Below are 17237 nucleotides of genomic sequence, written 5' to 3'. Positions count from 1 at the left end.
TTTAGAGTACCCCATGCCTGTCCGATTCCAAGCAATTGATCGGGGTGATATTAACGGGACGTTGGGCTTGAGCATTTCTGCCTGATTTGTTGCTTCATCCGTCCACCAGGTTTTCAATTGGAGAAATTCAGAGGGGGACAGGGTGGATCGGGCTAATGCCTCCCAATCCATAGGTATTCAACGTCTGTTATAAGCCACACATTGTAACAAGGAATGAACATAAGGGGAATTTGGCCCATATTGTCCAATTGCTTGCTTTAAGTCTTTTAATATTTTAAAAGGAAATGGCTCCCAGCATGCTTGAGTACGTTCTCTGGCCTCCTCAGCTGGTGAAATAATTACCAGAAACTGCCAAGCATTCAAATCCCCCATTTCTTGCGCCTGGTGAATGGATGCCTAGATTGTCCCTGTGCCATAATTTGTATTTGGACCCGCTCGCAGCACTCCTCTACCATAATTAACAGGTGAGCAAGCCTAGATCATTCCCTCATCCTAATTGGCTGTTGGACAAGCCTGAAGCTTCCCTTCGCCATAGTTACTGGCGGGGCCTGCAACAATGGGAGCGGCAAGGCGCGGGTCTCAGGCTCCCCTTCCAAATATTCACGAGGCTGGCCTGGGGGTGGCCATTCCAGACCTTCCCCTAAAGGCGCAGTAGGTGGCACAGTTTCTTTTATAAGTCTTTGGAGATTAGCATACATACCTTCCCGTTTCTCGCCCTTTTTTAAACGAGACTGTCATGGTTCACTTAGCTGATAATTAGACTCCTGATTATTCAACTTTCCTATGTCATCCTGAAAATCCTCCTTCTCCTCCTCAGTGTGGAAGGGCTCCAGGGCTGTTTTAATTGCAGACCACACAGACCAAGCAGAGACAGGAATATCGCGGCCCTCTTGTTGTGCTCGTTTTAAGTCTGATCCCACCTTGTCCCAATCTTCTACATTCATGATTCCATATTCCGGGAACCAAGGAGAATACTTGTCTACCAGACGGAACAAAGATGTGAGATTTTGGGTACTGACAATTACCCCTCCGCGGCGCAGTAACTGCTGCACAAGGCTTAAGTTATTAGCGAACTTACTCTCAGCTCGACCTGTAGGAACCTAGTTTTTAGATTCCTTCCTGGGCAGGAGTCGCCGGGAGAGACCAGTCGACACGGAAGTCACAGTGGAGAGATTTATTGCTAGCGCGCTAGGGTCCTATGTCCGAAGTTGGCCACAGGACCCTGAATGCCTAGTATAGACAGTTTATAAAGGCAAAAAACCACAAAAATTTACAAAGCTTGAGGCGCAAGATGATTGGAGCAGGTTATGGCCTGAGCAAGGTGTCTTACTCTGATTGGTTGGTTTGAACCTGGTTTGAACCCGCGCGGGGTATTTCCCGGACTTGTTCTTCTGTTTGAGTTCCAGGAATTTGGGTAGGTGTTTTAGATAGCCACACGGACATCGGGCGAGTGCTTTAGATGGCCACCTGGTCATTGGGTGGGTGCTTTTAGCTAGCCACCTGGTGTGGCTTTTCTAAGCTTCTAAGTTTCTAAGTCTCTAAGTCTCTAAGTTTCTAAGTCTAAAAGTCTAAAGGTTTCTAAGTTTTTAAATCTATTTTCAGACCCACATTTTCCCGAGGTTTCCCTGGAATTCCCCGAGCGCCCTCCTTACCCTAGAGCTTGAAGTGAAAACCTACTCGGGAGTCCTTTGTCGGTTGTCCTCAGCTTTCCACGCTCTGGCGTTCCTTCACTGGATTATTTGTAGAGATTACGGGGAGCCCTGCGTTGGGCACCAGAGACAGCCTGGGCAACCGAGGGAGACCCCCATTTCTAACAAAAAAAAAAAAAATTAGCGAGGTGTTGTCGCTCGCCTGTAATCTCAGCTACTCCATGAGAAGTCAGACAAAACCTGCCACCAGAGACTGATTTTCTTCTAAAATGCTTTCTCCAAAATATTTTTAAAACAAAAGGGGAAAATTGGAAAGGAAAATATTTTGGGCCCCGCAAATCACTAAGATAAAGGGAAAAATCAATCTGGGAACTGCTTAGGGCAAACCTGCCTCCCTTTCTATTCAAAGTCATCCGCTGCTCGCTGAGAAGAATGCATATCTTACTGCCTCCTTTGGAAAGGCTCATCAGAAACTCAGAAGAATGCAACCGTTCCTCTCTCACCTACCTGTGACCTGGAAGCCCCCTCCTGGCTTCGAGTTGACCCACTTTTGCTTCAGGTTGTACCGGATCAAACCAGTATTCATCTTACATATATTGATTGATGTCTCCTGTCTCCCTAAAATGTGTAAAACTGTCAGATACAGTCAGTTTCTCTTCCAAGGTTTGGCATGTTAACGTTCTTGTGTTTTGTTCTCGAACTCAACTTTCTTGTTCTCCATGCCTCCTTGCCCTTAGTTACTGTAAACAACCTTCCCCCCGTCAGTTCTAACCAATCCCTCACATCTGTTCCCTTGGTTACCTGCTCTGCACCCATTTCTCCCTTCCAAACCACACGGCCCACCGTTGTAACTCAGGACTCCCTTCCCCCTTCCTTATTTGGGAAAATAGTCACAAAAAGCCAACGGGGTCAGTTTAGATCTTGAGGTCTGGCCCCAGCCCATGCCAGAGGTAGGGATTGCATTAGGAATAAAAACCCCTGCTTTGCTTTGTTCCGTGTCCTCTTGGAATTGTGATTGATGCGAGCAGCACGCTTCCGCAGAGGTAAATTGCGTTGCTGAGAAAACTTTTGCTTAAGTGCTGGTTTCACTTTGCATCACCGAGCATTTATCTCCAACAAAACCAAGCTGTGCTCTGACCACCTTGGGCAACTGTCATCAGGACATCCTGAGGCTGTGTCATGCACAAGCATCCCCAACCTTGACAAAATAAACTTTCTAAATACTCTTTTCCCCAAATGCTCAGGGAGACTGATTTGAATAATCCTAAAACTCCGAGGCTGCACTCCAGCCTGGGCGACAGAGCAAGACTCTGTTTCAGAAATAATAAAATAAAATAAAATAAAATAAAATAAAATAAAATAAAATAAAAATCAAATCTCCGGTCTCCCGCACAGCCAACTCTGCATGAATTACTCCTTCTCTATTGCTATTCCCCCCGTCTTGAGAAATCGGCTCTGTCTAGGTAGCGGGCAAGGTGAACCCACTGGGCAGTTACAGAATTGCCATTATATTGCTTGCAATTTTTTATCTTATTATGCAAAATAGCTATAATCTTGTATACAAGGTTAAATGCGAATGTGCTCCTTGCGTGGTCAGATCCCAGCGCAGGAAGGACGCACCCCCTATAAACCGCTAGGCCAAAACGGTCATTCTGGCCTCATCCAGCCTCACGTGAGATCGCAATCTCCTGTCACTCAGGGCCTGAGGGGGCGGGGCCTGAAGCCCCATACAATCAGGGGCGCTGGGGTGGGGACCCGTCAATCAGGCGCGCCGCCGGAAAGGAGAGGGCGGCTTCCGGGATCTGGCTGGCGGGCGCTTTGTCTCGCCTTCGCCACTCTAGGCTCTTTCTGTGAGTCTCCGCTGCTACTTCCTGGCTCTAGGAGGCCCGGTGGCTCTGCAGCAGCCTTGGCCACCCTGTGACCTGCGGGTGTTGGGACATCCCTAGCTGACCCCGGGACACCCGGGGAGCCGAGGAACAGTGAGTGGACTGCGCCTGGCTTCCCGAAGTGGGGAAGAGGACTGGTTGAAACCTGCTGGAACCAGGCCAGGCGCGGTGGCTCAAGCCTGTAATCCCAGCACTTTGGGAGGCCGAGACGGGCGGATCACGAGGTCAAGAGATCGAGACCATCCTGGCTAGCACGGTGAAACCCCATCTCTACTAAAAAAAATACAAAAAACTAGCCAGGCGAGGTGGCGGGCGCCTGTAGTCCCAGCTACTCGGGAGGCTGAGGCAGGAGAATGGCGTGAACCCGGGAGGCGGAGCTTGCAGTGAGCTGAGATCCGGCCACTGCACTCCAGCCTGGGCGACAGAGCGAGACTCCGTCTCAAAAAAAAAAAAAAAAAAAAAAAGAAACCTGCTGGAACCAGCCATGGGCTGCGGAACCTGCGGACCGAGTCTCCGCGGCGCAGCCGGGCCTCAGTCCCCTTCTGTGCAGGGCGGGCGGCGCGGGCAGCGGGACCCCTGCGTCCTGTCTGTACCTGTGGGCGCTACTTCCGCCGGCCGGAGCCCTCTCGGGGACCCCGCGCCTCCCCCACCCAGGTAGTACGGTGACCACTGGAGGGTGATCCAGGAGAGCCCTGACTCGGTGAGCGGGGTTAAAGTGTGGGAGAAGCTGTGGTTCATGGAGCTTCCAGTCCCACCTTTCTCCCCCTAAAATTAACCTGAGGCTTTGTTAAAACGTTAAACGTAGTGTTTGAGCAAACGCAATTCATAAACGGGTACCGCAGTCATGGTTTGTGGTTTGGGGTCCACGGGAGGGGCGTAAATGAGAGGCCTTGATAGGGTGAATGAGGAAGAAAACCATACATATATATACACACACATATATATACACATATATACACACATATATATGTGTATGTATATATATTTTTTCTTTTTTTTTGAGACAGAGTCTCACGCTGTCGCCAGGCTGGAGTGCAATGATGTGGTCTCAGCTCACTGCAACCTCTGACTCCCGGGTTCAAGTGATTCTCCTGCCTCAGCCTCCCAAGTAGCTGGGCTTACAGGCGCCACCACCACGTCCAGCTAATTTTTGTATGTTTAGTAGAGACAGGGTTTCGCCATGTTGGCTAGGTTGGTTTCGAACTCCTGACCTTAATTGATCACCCTCCTCGGCCTAAAGCGCCGGGATTACAGGCGTGAGGCACCTTGGCCAAAATATTTTTCTGTTTCCAAACATTTTACATGAGAGGAAAGCGGAGAATAAATCATCTGACACTCTACTGTAAAAAAAATCTTTGTGCCTCTCTTCTTTTCATCTTTCCTAAGTGTACATATTACCAAAATGTCTTTAGGTTGAGGTCCCCCCGGGAAAACTTTACAGGGTGTTGTGTCCTCAGCCACTCTCCTGTCTTTTCCTAGTCCTGGCATTTTAGAACTGTCTGGGGATGACCCAGGATACCCACAGTGGCCATGTCTATTGGAGGGTCTAGTGAGTATCAGCCCCGGGGTCATCTCATCGCCAAGGACAGCCTGAGGTAGGGGGTAGAGTCTCTCAGGGGAGCAGCTGGATGCTCTTGGCCTTAGAGGAATCTCCTGGTATAGTTTCATCTAAAATGGTGACCCCTTAGGATCATTAAAATTTTAGGACATTAACATTAATGGACAATACAACGTAATGTGATTAAAGCTAGGTCATTAAAATTGTTCCTCCAGCCCGAGTTTTTATTCCTCGGAGACACATGGATGGTTTGCCAATGGGATGGTGATATTGAGAGGAAAAGGCAGAAATGGTTTCTGCTCTCTAGATTGTCTCAGACTTGTGAAGAGAGAAAAACCGTCCCAAAGGACAAGGAAAACCCACCCCAGAGAGGATGTGCAAGAACCTGAATATTAAAATGCACTTAAGGCACACAGGAGGACAAAGAGCAGTGCCAGTGCCTTCTAGGTGGTAACAGTACTTTACTGAACAGGATGGGTGTCCCGAGGGATAGAATGGCCTGCCGTGACACTTAGAAAGGCCTGTGTTGGAGTCAGCATTGCCTCTCCCTGAGTTTGTTACCTTGGAAAGGCTTGTCCGCTTATTTGAGTTTCAGGTTTTCACTGACTGTGAGATACATTTTGTCAGTACAGCTTGAAAGATAAAAATACTATTTCCAAAGAGGCAAGGTAAAATGATGTATTTCGTTTGCTAAAAATTCGTATTTATTTCTTCCCCAGAGTGAGTGTAGTAAGTTTTAAAGTTCTGTTCTTTTTAAGGGTAATTTCAAATGGAATTGTAGGACTTAGCTTTGTAAATGCTACTGGTGAAATCAAAGTGTGATAGATAAATTGATGATTTATAAAGATTCACCAAAATGTCAGTTCCCCTCTTGTAGCTTGGTGAAGAATTTATGACAGCGGACACATGTGTATCCTCTTATCTGGGTGTCTGAGTGTTGTTTTTTGTTTTTTGGAGATGCTGTCTTGCTCTGTAGCCCAGCTGGAGTGCAGTGGCACCATCTCTGCTTACTGCAACCTCTGCCTCCCGAATTTAAGTGATTCTCCTGTGTCAGCCTCCCGAATAACTGGGATTATAGGCACCCACCACCACACCCAGCTAATTTTCATATTTTTAGTAAACACAGGGTTTTAGGCCTGGCACGGTGGCTTATGCCTGTAATCTCAGCCCTTTGGGAGGCTAAGGTGGTCGGATCACGAGGTCAGGAGTTCCAGAGCAGCCTGGCCAACATGGTGAAACCCTGTCTCTACTAAAAATACGAAAAAATTACCTGAGCATGGTGGCAGGCACCTGTAATCCCAGCTACTCGGGAGACTGAGGCAAGAGAATTGCTTGAACCTGGGAGGTGGAGGTTGCAGTGAGCCAAGATCTTGCCACTGCACCCCAGCCCAAGGGACAATGCGAGACTCCGTCTCAAAAACAAATAAACAAACAAACAACAAAAAGATGGGATTTTTGCCATGTTGGCCAGGCTGGTCTCAACCTCCTGACCTCAGGTGATCCCCTGCCTCAGCCTCCCAAGGTGCTGGGATTACAGGCGTGAGCCATGATGCCTGGCCCACTCTATTTTCTTTTTATTCCCTAAATTTTAATATGTTTGAGTTTGTCTGTTCCTTTATCGCTTTTTTCTTACATAAAAAAAATTCTGCCTAATCCTTCGTTAAAAAAAAATCTTCCTGTGACTTCTGAAAGTATTCTGGTTTTATCTTTTGTATTTGGATATATAAGATGATTATTGTTCATGGAATAGAGAAGAATGCAATGCATTTCCCAAGTAGATGCCAGCCTGGTTTGCCTCATATTTTAAAGTGCATGTAATTTCTTTTTCTATTCTATAGTGCCTACTCTACTCATTCCTCAACTTTCCATATAGATGCTGGGTCATTAAGACTTTTTTTTTTCCTTTGGTCTGCTTGCTCATCTCTCTGCTAACACTGTGCTGTCCTGAATATTTTTGTTTGAAAATCTTAGAAGTATGTTAGACAAGCCATCCCTCTTTTTTTAGATGACTAAAAATGATTAGACATTGGTCATTTTTACTACATATGAAAGAGTAGCTTTTCTTGCCTAAAACCACCTGATTTGGGAATTTATGTGCTTTCATAGGAATAGCATCTGGAAGTGGTGACATTAATGTCATTTTAAAAAGCATGTGTCCTATTTCCTCTTATTCCTTTCTGCCTTGATATTGTGCAATAGAAATTTGAAAAATTGTTGTATTAGTATTGTTAAATATCAATTATTGGTTTTATTTACTACTCAATTAAATTTAATAAGCCTATTCTCTCTTGGTATAATCACGTGGAATGGGTTCACTTCCACAGTTAACAAGTGACAGCACACGTAAAATATTGTCTACCAGGAAAATTCATTGAACACTTAGTGTTCAGACTGTGTTTTTGTGTCTGGTTCCCTAAGCACCACTGCAGTGACACAAAATAATAGACTTTCAGCAGAAGAAGTTTTGTAAAATATACTGCATAAGCCATTTAGATGCAGTGAATCATTCTTATTACTTGGGTTGGTGGAATCCCTTTCAAAATGTAAGTTCCTAATACAAACAAAGATTGAACTTTGTGAGCAGGCATTTTTAAGAATAAGTAGCCTCAGGACTGATAATATTAACTCACTTATGCACATCAGGTAGGACTTTAGTATGACAGATACTAGAAATGTACAAAGTGAAGTTAAAAGGTAACTCCTAGCAGCATATCGTAATCTTACTCCCTGGATTCTCTAATGAGATGGGTATTTCTACTTTGCTGTTGCCTTTTTGAATAGTTCAATTCTAGCATTAGTACTGCTGTGTGGGAGGGAGTATGTGTGAACAGAGTAAGAGTTGTGACAATCAAGTCATAGAATAAATGCTTGGAAATTTTAGAATCATGTAAACAGCTTATGAATTGAGTATACATTCCCAGTGCTCTCAGTCTCACTCATCCTTCTATCCACATGTGTGGAATGTTCTAGGACTCCGTGGCTTTTGAGGATATGGCTGTGAACTTTACCCAGCAGGAATGGGCTTTGCTAGATTCTTCTCAGAAGAATCTCTACAGAGAAGTGATGCAGGAAACCTACAGGAACCTGGCTTCTGTAGGTGAGAATGACAACACATTTCACTTAATTACAGAAGTATTTCCCTATCATCAGTGCTATTTGTGATTTGGAATGGGGCAAGGGAATGATTTGGTGAATAAATCAGGCATGGGCACTCTGTACAATGAACATGAAATCTAGTAATGTTTCTATAGTTTGAAATAATTCATGATAATTTTGTGCATCTGCATTTTAGGAAAAAACCGAAAGACCAGAATATTGAAGATCACTTCAAAAAACTTGGGAAAGATACAAGATAATTTGCACTGAGAAGAGGAAATAAAGTCCTCTGAAGGAATCTTAGCGTGTCATGAATTTAAAAACAAGCAATCAAAGCAAATAAGAGTCACTTGAAATTCATTTCCTTTTAGAAAAATTTCACCCAAAATGTAACGTACATCAGTGTAGCAGTCAGTGTTTGGAAAACAGTTTACTTGAAAATAGTACTACAAAATTGTGTATTTGAATGTTACTGTTTTGGTCATAGCCATGCAGGTGGTAGCTGTGTTTTCAGTAGTAGCCCATTTACTTTCAAATAATTCAGTCATGGCACAAAAACAAAAACAAAACAAAACAAAAATGCATTTTCCCTAGTATTGGTAGCAGTGTAAGTCGAAGACCTATGAATGAGTAGAAAGTTATTAAACCAACCAATAATAATGTGCTTGTCATTTTTTTTACGGAAATCATATGGTACACAGACTGCGTGAAAGCAAAGAAGGTAGTCAGTATGGACAAGTTGTCAGCCACATTCCAAATCTTGATCTGAATGAGAACATTTCTACTGGATTAAAACAATGTGAATGCAGTATTTGTGGAAAAGTCTTTGTACATCATTCACTCCTTAATAGGCACATCCTAGCTCACTCAGGATACAAACCATATGGAGAGAAGCAATATAAATGTGAACAGTGTGGGAAACTCTTTGTTTCTGTTCCAGGTGTTAGAAGACACATGATAATGCACAGTGGAAATCCAGCTTATAAATGTACAATATGTGGGAAAGCTTTTCATTTTCTCAATTCAGTTGTAAGACATCAGAGAACTCACACAGGAGAAAAACCCTATAAATGTAAACAATGTGGTAAAACATTTACTGTTTCCGGTTCTTGTCTAATACATGGATGAACTCACACTGGAGAGAAACCCTACGAATGTAAGGAATGTGGGAAAACACTCAGATTTACTTGTTTTAAGATGCATGAAAGGACTCACATTGGAGAGAGATGTACCAAATGTGATAAAGCCTTCAGCTGTTTCACTTCCCTTCATGACCATGGAAGCATCCATACTGGAGACAGACCCTATGAATATAAGCAATATGGCAAAGCCTTTAGTCGTTTGAGTTCCCTTTGTAACCGTAGAAGTACTCATACTGGAGAGAAACCCTATGAATGTAAACAACGTGACCAAGCCTTCTGTCGCCTCAGTTCCCTTCACCTCCACGAAAGAATTCATACTGGAGAAAAACCCTATGAATGTAAGAGATGCGGTAAAGCCTACACGTTCCAGTTACCTTATGTGCCACTAAAGAAGTCATGCTATAGAGGTTGGGTGTAGTGACTCAGCCTATAATCCCAGCACTTTGGGAGGCCAAGGTGTGTGTATTGCTTGAGCCCAGGAGTTCATAACCAGCCTGGATTAAAACAATGTGAAACAACCTGGGCATCGTGGTGAAACCCTGTCTCTACAAAAAATAAAATAATGCCGGGCCCGGTGGCTCACGCCAGCTACTCGGGAGGCTGAGGCAGGAGAATGGCGTGAACCCGGGAGGCGGAGCTTACAGTGAGCCGAGATTGCTCCAGCTTGGGTGACAGAGGCAGACTCCGTCTCAAAACAAAAATAAAGAAAATAATTAGCTGGGCATGGTGGCGCATTTCAGTTGTCTTAGTTCTTTTTCAAGGACATAAAAGGCCACGGGAGGTTGGGAGGAAGCCCTGTGCATGCGAATCACGAGGTCAGGAGATCGAGACCATCCTGGTCAACATGGTGAAACCTCGTCTCTACTAAAAATACAAAAATAGCTGGGTGTGGTAGCATATGCTTGTAATCCCAGCTACTCAGGAGGCTGAGGCAGGAGAATCACTTGAACCCAGGAGGTGGAGGTTGCAGGGAGCCGAGATTGTGCCACTGCACTCCAGCCTGGCGACAGAGTGAGACTCCATCTCAAATATAAATAAATAAATAAAGCCCCTTGAATGTAAGAAATGTGGTAAAACATTTACTCTTTCCCATTCCCTCATAAACATGAAAGAGCTCACACTGCAGAGAAACCTTAAGAATGTAGGAATGTGGTCAAGCCTTCAGATTTTCCTGAAGATTTGGGAGGCCTCAGAGTGGAGAAAAGGCTTTTGAATTTAAATTTATGGTAAGGCCTTCGGTTGTATTAGTTCCATTTGAAGACATCAGCTCATTCCTGAGAAAAGCCCTATGAATGTCCAGAATGTTTGAGTGTTTCATTTCTCTCATACCCACTTAAGGACATATGAAAATGCACACTGTAGCTGGCTGGACCTTGTAAATACAAGAACATACACAGGATTAAAACTCTAACAGTTTAGAAACTGCAAGAATATTTTCAGTTTTAACATTTACTTGAAAAGCCGTGTGAAAACTCCCACTGGAAAGAAGTTCTATAAGTGAAGCTTTTCTAATTTGGAAAGCCTGATGCAAATTAATTATCGTGCAGTGCTTGAAAAAAATCTATGAAATGTTACACAAGTTACAAGTATATTGTTTTTATCAGTGGCCCATTCTTAAAGAGTCTTGAGTATGCATTTCACCTTGTTTTGCAGGGAAACCTTGAGGTGAGAGTTCTGTAAATGTTCTTTAAGGAGTAGTACTTGAATTTCATAGATAATGATATTTTCTTAAGTCTGTTGGTAGAATTTTTGTCTATTCATTTTATAATGTGCTGGATTCATGGTTGAATTTGGATGTTTTTCTAATATGTAGGTAAGTTTAATTTTTTTATTTCATTATTATTTCTTTTTGAGATGGAGTCTTACTCTGTTGCCCAGGCTGGAGTGCAGTGGTGTGATCTCGGCTCACTGCAACCTCCGCCCCCTGGGTTTAAGCGATTCTCCTGCCTCAGCCTTCGGAGTAGCTGGGACTACAGGTGAACGCCACTACATCCAGCTAATTCTTTGTATTTTTAGTAGAGACAGGGTTTCAACATGTTGGCTAGGCTGGTCTTGAACTCCTGACCTCATAATTTGCTCTCCTCGGCCTCCCAAAGTGCTGGGATTACAGGCATGAGCCACTGCTCCCAGTCAGGTAAGTTTCATTTGTATGTATTGTCCTGTGATTAATGGACCAGTGAATAATGATTGTGAATTCTTGGGATTGTCTTACTAGCCTCATGTGGCAAATTTTGATTATCCCTTGTCCATTATACACACCCCACTTATTTTTATTAAATGAAAAACTACTCTTGATGTAAAGATATTTATTTTTTGCTCATAATGAGTTGGTGTTAATTCCTAAGTACATACAGTTTACCCGGGAGATGGAGCTTGCAGTGCGCCAAGATCACACCACTGCACTCCAGCAAGGGTGACAGAGCGAGATTCTGTGTCAAAAAAAAAAAAAAAAAAAAGGAATATCCTTACTTTTTTAATGCTATACCACTCTCTGCGTTCAAGTTAATCCCTGTTTGGGCCTGTGGGAGCTTACACCATCCTCCTGTATGTAATTAATAACTGATGTCTGACTTATCTGTTTAGTAATAGATGTTATGTGTTTAATGGTGCCAGTAAACGTAGGGTGCTAATTACTTCCTCACCAGTGGGGTGCATGAGACGCTATTGAAACAATTGGCAACACGAATGGAATGGATCAGCCCTCATGCAGGACACCTGCTCAACTTGACCTACCTGCTGTGGGCTGACTGTTCCATAACACATCAGCAGTCACCTGGGTCAGAACCGTGAGCTGACGTTGGGCGTTCCCTTTGGTCTGCACAGTGTTTTGTGGTCTTCAGGTGTTGTCATCTTCTTCCACACTAAAATGCTGTCATCTCCTAGACATCAATGTTTAACTGCACCCCAGCATGACCTTTGGCCTGTGCTTAGCAGGCAGTTTTGAGGCCCTGGCTTATGAATGCACAAAAGCACAGCACATAAGCCAACACTTAAGTCCTAATTAGCAAGAATCAGGCTGTATCTCTGTAGTCCCTGCATCTGGTCTGGTCACCATCTCCGTGTGCTTAGGACAGCCATGTGAACATTATTTATTATTTTACACTCCAAGACAATAGTTATTATGTAAGCAGAAGTAGTGTCCTTGTTTGTTTCTTGTGCTGCTGCTCCCCTTGCTGCTGTACCATACACCCTCCTGATGAGGAGTACATCTATGGTGCCTCATGGTTCAGGCACTACTGAGTAAAGAAAATGGGAAGAAATAGTTTGATATTAGCCCCTACCGAAGCATATGAAGAAGCGTCTCAGCTGCTTTCACTGAAAAATTCCTGACCAGTGTGTGGGGTTTTCTTATAACTGCTGCTTATCAGCATGTCAAAAGTCTCATCTTCAGACTGCAAGTCTTGATGGCCTTAGTTATAGTGGCCTTACTGCATGTGGAGCTAACCCCAGGAAGATGGAGTGACACTCTCTGGAGGATTGATGGGCTTCTGAACTCTTTCCTTTAACCATGCAGAGAGTCTACACTGCCAGTGATCATGTGCCACAACTCTATAGATGTAGAAATTCAAAATATTCAAAATATTCTGAAATAGTTTCCATGGAAAGGAAATAGAAAAACGGTCTGGTGCCATGCTCCGGTTAAGAGAACTAGTAGATGGCTCACAAGAACACTCTGTCGCTACTCTCTGTGCCTCTGTCACAGCAAATATCCTGATCCTTCAGTTTTAAGGGTGCAGGGCCATTTTCCTCCCTTTCTTACTGGTAGTTCTCAAGATAACTGTATGATAAGCTGGGAAGGCGATATCCTGATAATCAGGTGACATTGGTCAGAGCAGCCCAGGCTCTGTTATAGTCCCTGCTCGAAACAGAATGGCCTTTAACGCTTGTGTCCAGCAAACCACATCCTGGGAGAAAACTCAATGTGGGCTTCTTTCTGGGGTCCCTCAGTTGTAGTGCAAGTGAAGCATTTATAGTCAAAACTCCAGCCATCTGCTCTGGGTAGCCTTCCTGATCTTGTGGTAGTGGTTCATATTGAATCCTAGACTTCTGTTGTCTTTTGTTTGCTATTTGTAAGTAATAAATTCACTTCATGGAATTTATCTATGAATGTATTTGGCCTCATTGTACTCAGAAAAGTTGGTAGCCATTGCACAGTGAACCCGCTTCATAATTGGTGAAATCACCTATGGCCCCTTTGTGCCACAGCAAGGAGGTTCATTCAGCCAAACATAAACTTCATGTTTATAAAACCCTGTAGCACAATTATTACCATGTGGGAGGCCTTTAACAATGGTGATGCTGATTTGAAAAACTCTGAAGGAAGAAATTTACCCAAATGGGTTGGGTACATGGGAATTCCTCCTAATTCCAAGAAACCCTTACTCCCCTCCACCTAAAAAGAGTGGAGAGGCCGGGTGCGGTGGCTCAGGCCTGTAATCCGAGCACTTTGGGAGGCCGAGGTGGGCAGATCACAAGGTCAGGGGTTCAAGACCAGCCTGACTAACATGGGGAAGCCCCATCTCTACTAAAAATACAAAAATTAGCCGGGCGTGGTGGCAGACACCTGTAATCCCAGCTACTTGGGAGGCTGAGGCAGGAGAATCGCTTGAACCTGGGAGGTGGAGGTTACAGTGAGTCGAGACAATGCCACTGCACTCCAGCCTAGGTGACACAGCAAGACTCCGTCTCAGAGGGGAAAAAAAAAAGTGGATAAGAACTGAAACAGGTTTAAAATTTCAACTAATTGGAAATGCAAGTTTACAAAAACAATATTTAAAATAAAAGGTTAAATGAGTACTCATTGAATTTTATGCCTCCACAAAATAGGTTGTGAGTTAACTTCCACATTTATTGAAAGCCATCAAAGTTGGGAAGCCTCCATGTCTGAAATTCACATGTGGCTCAAATAAGAATTATACCTGGGGATACCCCAAAGTTTAAATATGGTATCCCCTGTGATATTATGAGGAGTTACTGTACATAAATCAGGTTGTCTTCCTTTAACTCTGAAAATCATATTATCTTGCCTAAATTCTCCATAACGCATCGCTCCGCAGTATCCTATAGTAGACATGGCTTGTCTGACCAATGAGCACTAAAATGAAGTGTGTGCGACTCACCTATGTTCTTATCAAAATGGAAATCCCTGAATCCCACCAGTTAGAATAACATGACAGAATGTCAGATTTATGGAATATATAAGTTTTCTGTAAGATTATTAGCTATTGATTCCATTTTATTAATAGATATCAATATATATAGATTACCTATTTCTCCTGTGTTTTAGTATTAATAGATTGTGTCTTTTAATTCATCCAGTTGGTCTAAGTTACCAAGTTTGTGGGTTATGGAGATTGTAATATTCTTTATGATTTTATCATCCATGGGCTCTCTAATATAAAGGCTTCTTTTAATTCTTAAAGTATTAGGTTGGTGCAAAAGTAATTGTGGTTTTGGCCATGAATTTTAAATTTGTACAACTAGGCTGCAACACATCTTTATTAATCAAAATAGAACCCATTACAATGGACTGGGCACAGTGGCTCACGCCTGTAATCCCAGCACTTTGGGAGTCTGAGGCAGGCGGATCAGGAGGTCAGGAGTTTGAGACCAGCCTGACCAACATGGTGAAATCCCGTCTCTACTAAAAAGACAAAAAGTAGCCGGGAGTGGTGGCATGTGCCTGTAATCCCAGCTACTCAAGAGGCTGAGGCAGGAGAATCTCTTGAACCAAAAGAAAAAGAAAATAAACCATTACAATGAATACATTTTTGCCAATGAGAAATAAACTTGTTTATTCTGTGCTTTCAAGGTTGGATGAACTCTTGAAAAGCATTTTCTGCATCCTGCTGGTTGTGTACTTGTTTTCCCTGCAAAAAGTTGTCAAGATGCTTAAAGAAGTGGTAGTTGGTTGGCGAGAGGTCAGATGAATATGGCAGAAGAGGCAAAACTTCATAGCCCAGTTTATTCAACTTTTGAAGCCCTGGTTGTATGACATGTGGTCAGGCGTTGTGGAGATCTGGGCCCTTCCTGTTGACCAGTGCCATCTCCAGGCGCTGCAGTTTTCCATGCATCTCTTTGATTAGCTTGGCATACATCTCAGATGTAAGAATTTCACCAGGATTCAAAAACTGTAGTGGATCAGAAGACCGGCAGCTGACCACCAAACAGTGACCATGACCTTTTACTGGTGCAAGTTTGACGTTGGGAAGTGGTTTGGAGCTTCTTCTCAGTCCAGCCACTGAGTTGGCTGTTGTATGAAATCCACTTTTCATGGTATGTCACAATCTGATCAAGAAATGGTTGATTGTTGTTTCATAGAATAAGAGAAGATGACACCTCAAAAGGATGTTTTTTAAAATATTTGGTCAACTCATGAGGCACCCACTTATCAAGATTTTTCAACTTTCCAATTGGCTTCAAATGCCGCATGACCATAGAGTGGTCGATATTCAGTTCTTCGCCAACTTCTCGTGTAGGTGTGAGAGGATGGAATTCAGTGGTTGTTCTCAATTGGTCGTTATCAACTTTCGATGGCTGCCCACTTCACTCCTCATCTTCAAGGCTCTCGCCTCCTTTGCAAAACTTCTCGAACCACTGCGATGTACGTTAATTAGCAGTTCCTGGGCCAAATGCGTTGATGTTGTGAGTTGTCTTCCCTGCTTTAGAACCCATTTTGAACTCGAATAAGAAAGTCGCTTGAATTTGCTTTTGGTCTGACATCATTTTCATAGTCTAAATTAAATAAGTAATAAGTCATTAGCAAAAAAAAAAAAAAAAAAAAAAAAAAGGCAAGAAATGCCCATTAGAAGGATGAATAACATAACCACATTTATTTAAGAGGGTATTCCAGTATCAAACAGCAAATTCCAAGAATGCAAAACTGCCATTACTTTTGTACTCATCTTAGAGTGATTTGTATGATTTCTTTTTTTCTTTGTTAGCCTGGCTTGATAGTTACCAATTTTGTTGATCTTTATGAAGAAACAGCTATTGTTCTATTGAGTTCTTCTGTAGATTTTCTGTGTTCAGTGCCATTGACTTGTCATCTTGTTTTTATTTCTTTTGAGTGAATTTGCTTATATTGTTCTTTTTTCTTTTTCTTTTTCTTTTTTTTTTTTTTTTTGACTTAGTCTTGCTCTGTTGCCCAAGTGACCTCGCTCTGTCGCACGAGGTCAGGAGATCGAGACCATCCTGGCTAACACGGTGAAACCGCGTCCCTGCTAAAAATACAAAAAATTAGCCGGGCGTGGTGGTAGGCGCCTGTAGTCCCAGCTACTCAGGAGGCTGAGGCAGGAGAATAGCTTGAACCCAGGAGGTGGAAATTGTAGTGAGTCGAGATTGTGCCACTGCACTCTAGCATGGGTGACAGAGCAAGACTCCGTCTCAAGAAAAAAAAAAAAAAAGAACATATTAGCTGGGCATGGTGGTGTATGCCTGTAATCTCAGCTATTCAGGAGGCTGAGGCAGGAGAATTGCTTGAACCGGGACCCCAGAGGCAGAGGTTGCAGTGAGCTGAGATTATGCCACTGCACTCCAGCATGGGCTACAGAGCGAGACTCTGTCTCAAAAAAACTAACTAACTAACTAAATAAATACTATATGTGTGTATATATATTAAAATGTACACACATACACACACACATATATATTTGAAGTATTTTCTAATGAGAGCAGGTGCTCTGGAAGACCTCATTTAAATACAGAATCTGAATGGAGGCCCATGTCACACCTTCCATTTTTTCATCTTTGCAGCTGGGCTTTTCTCTTCTTCTCTGCTGGATTCTGCTGTTTCTCACAAGGTGTTCAGAGACTCTGCCCTGAATCCTACAACCAGGAGATGAGAAGCACAGAGTGATACCAGCAGGAGAACATAAAGATGCGGTGACAGTTGTCCTCCTCCTGC

At 43.3% G+C, this 17237-nt stretch overlaps 2 pseudogenes; one reads left to right on the top strand and one right to left on the bottom strand.

The window, feature by feature from the left end:
• The first annotated feature begins 8349 nt into the window (after positions 1 to 8349).
• Positions 8350 to 10598, top strand: LOC140713446 (uncharacterized; annotated as a pseudogene).
• Positions 10599 to 14312: 3714 nt separating this feature from the next.
• LOC140713445 (histone-lysine N-methyltransferase SETMAR-like) lies at positions 14313 to 16847 on the bottom strand (annotated as a pseudogene).
• Positions 16848 to 17237: the final 390 nt, after the last annotated feature.

Source organism: Chlorocebus sabaeus, chromosome 14, assembly GCF_047675955.1.
Source record: "Chlorocebus sabaeus isolate Y175 chromosome 14, mChlSab1.0.hap1, whole genome shotgun sequence".
NCBI lineage: Eukaryota > Metazoa > Chordata > Mammalia > Primates > Cercopithecidae > Chlorocebus > Chlorocebus sabaeus.
The sequence above is the reverse complement of the archived record's forward strand: the minus strand, read 5'-3'. Positions and strand labels throughout refer to the sequence as shown.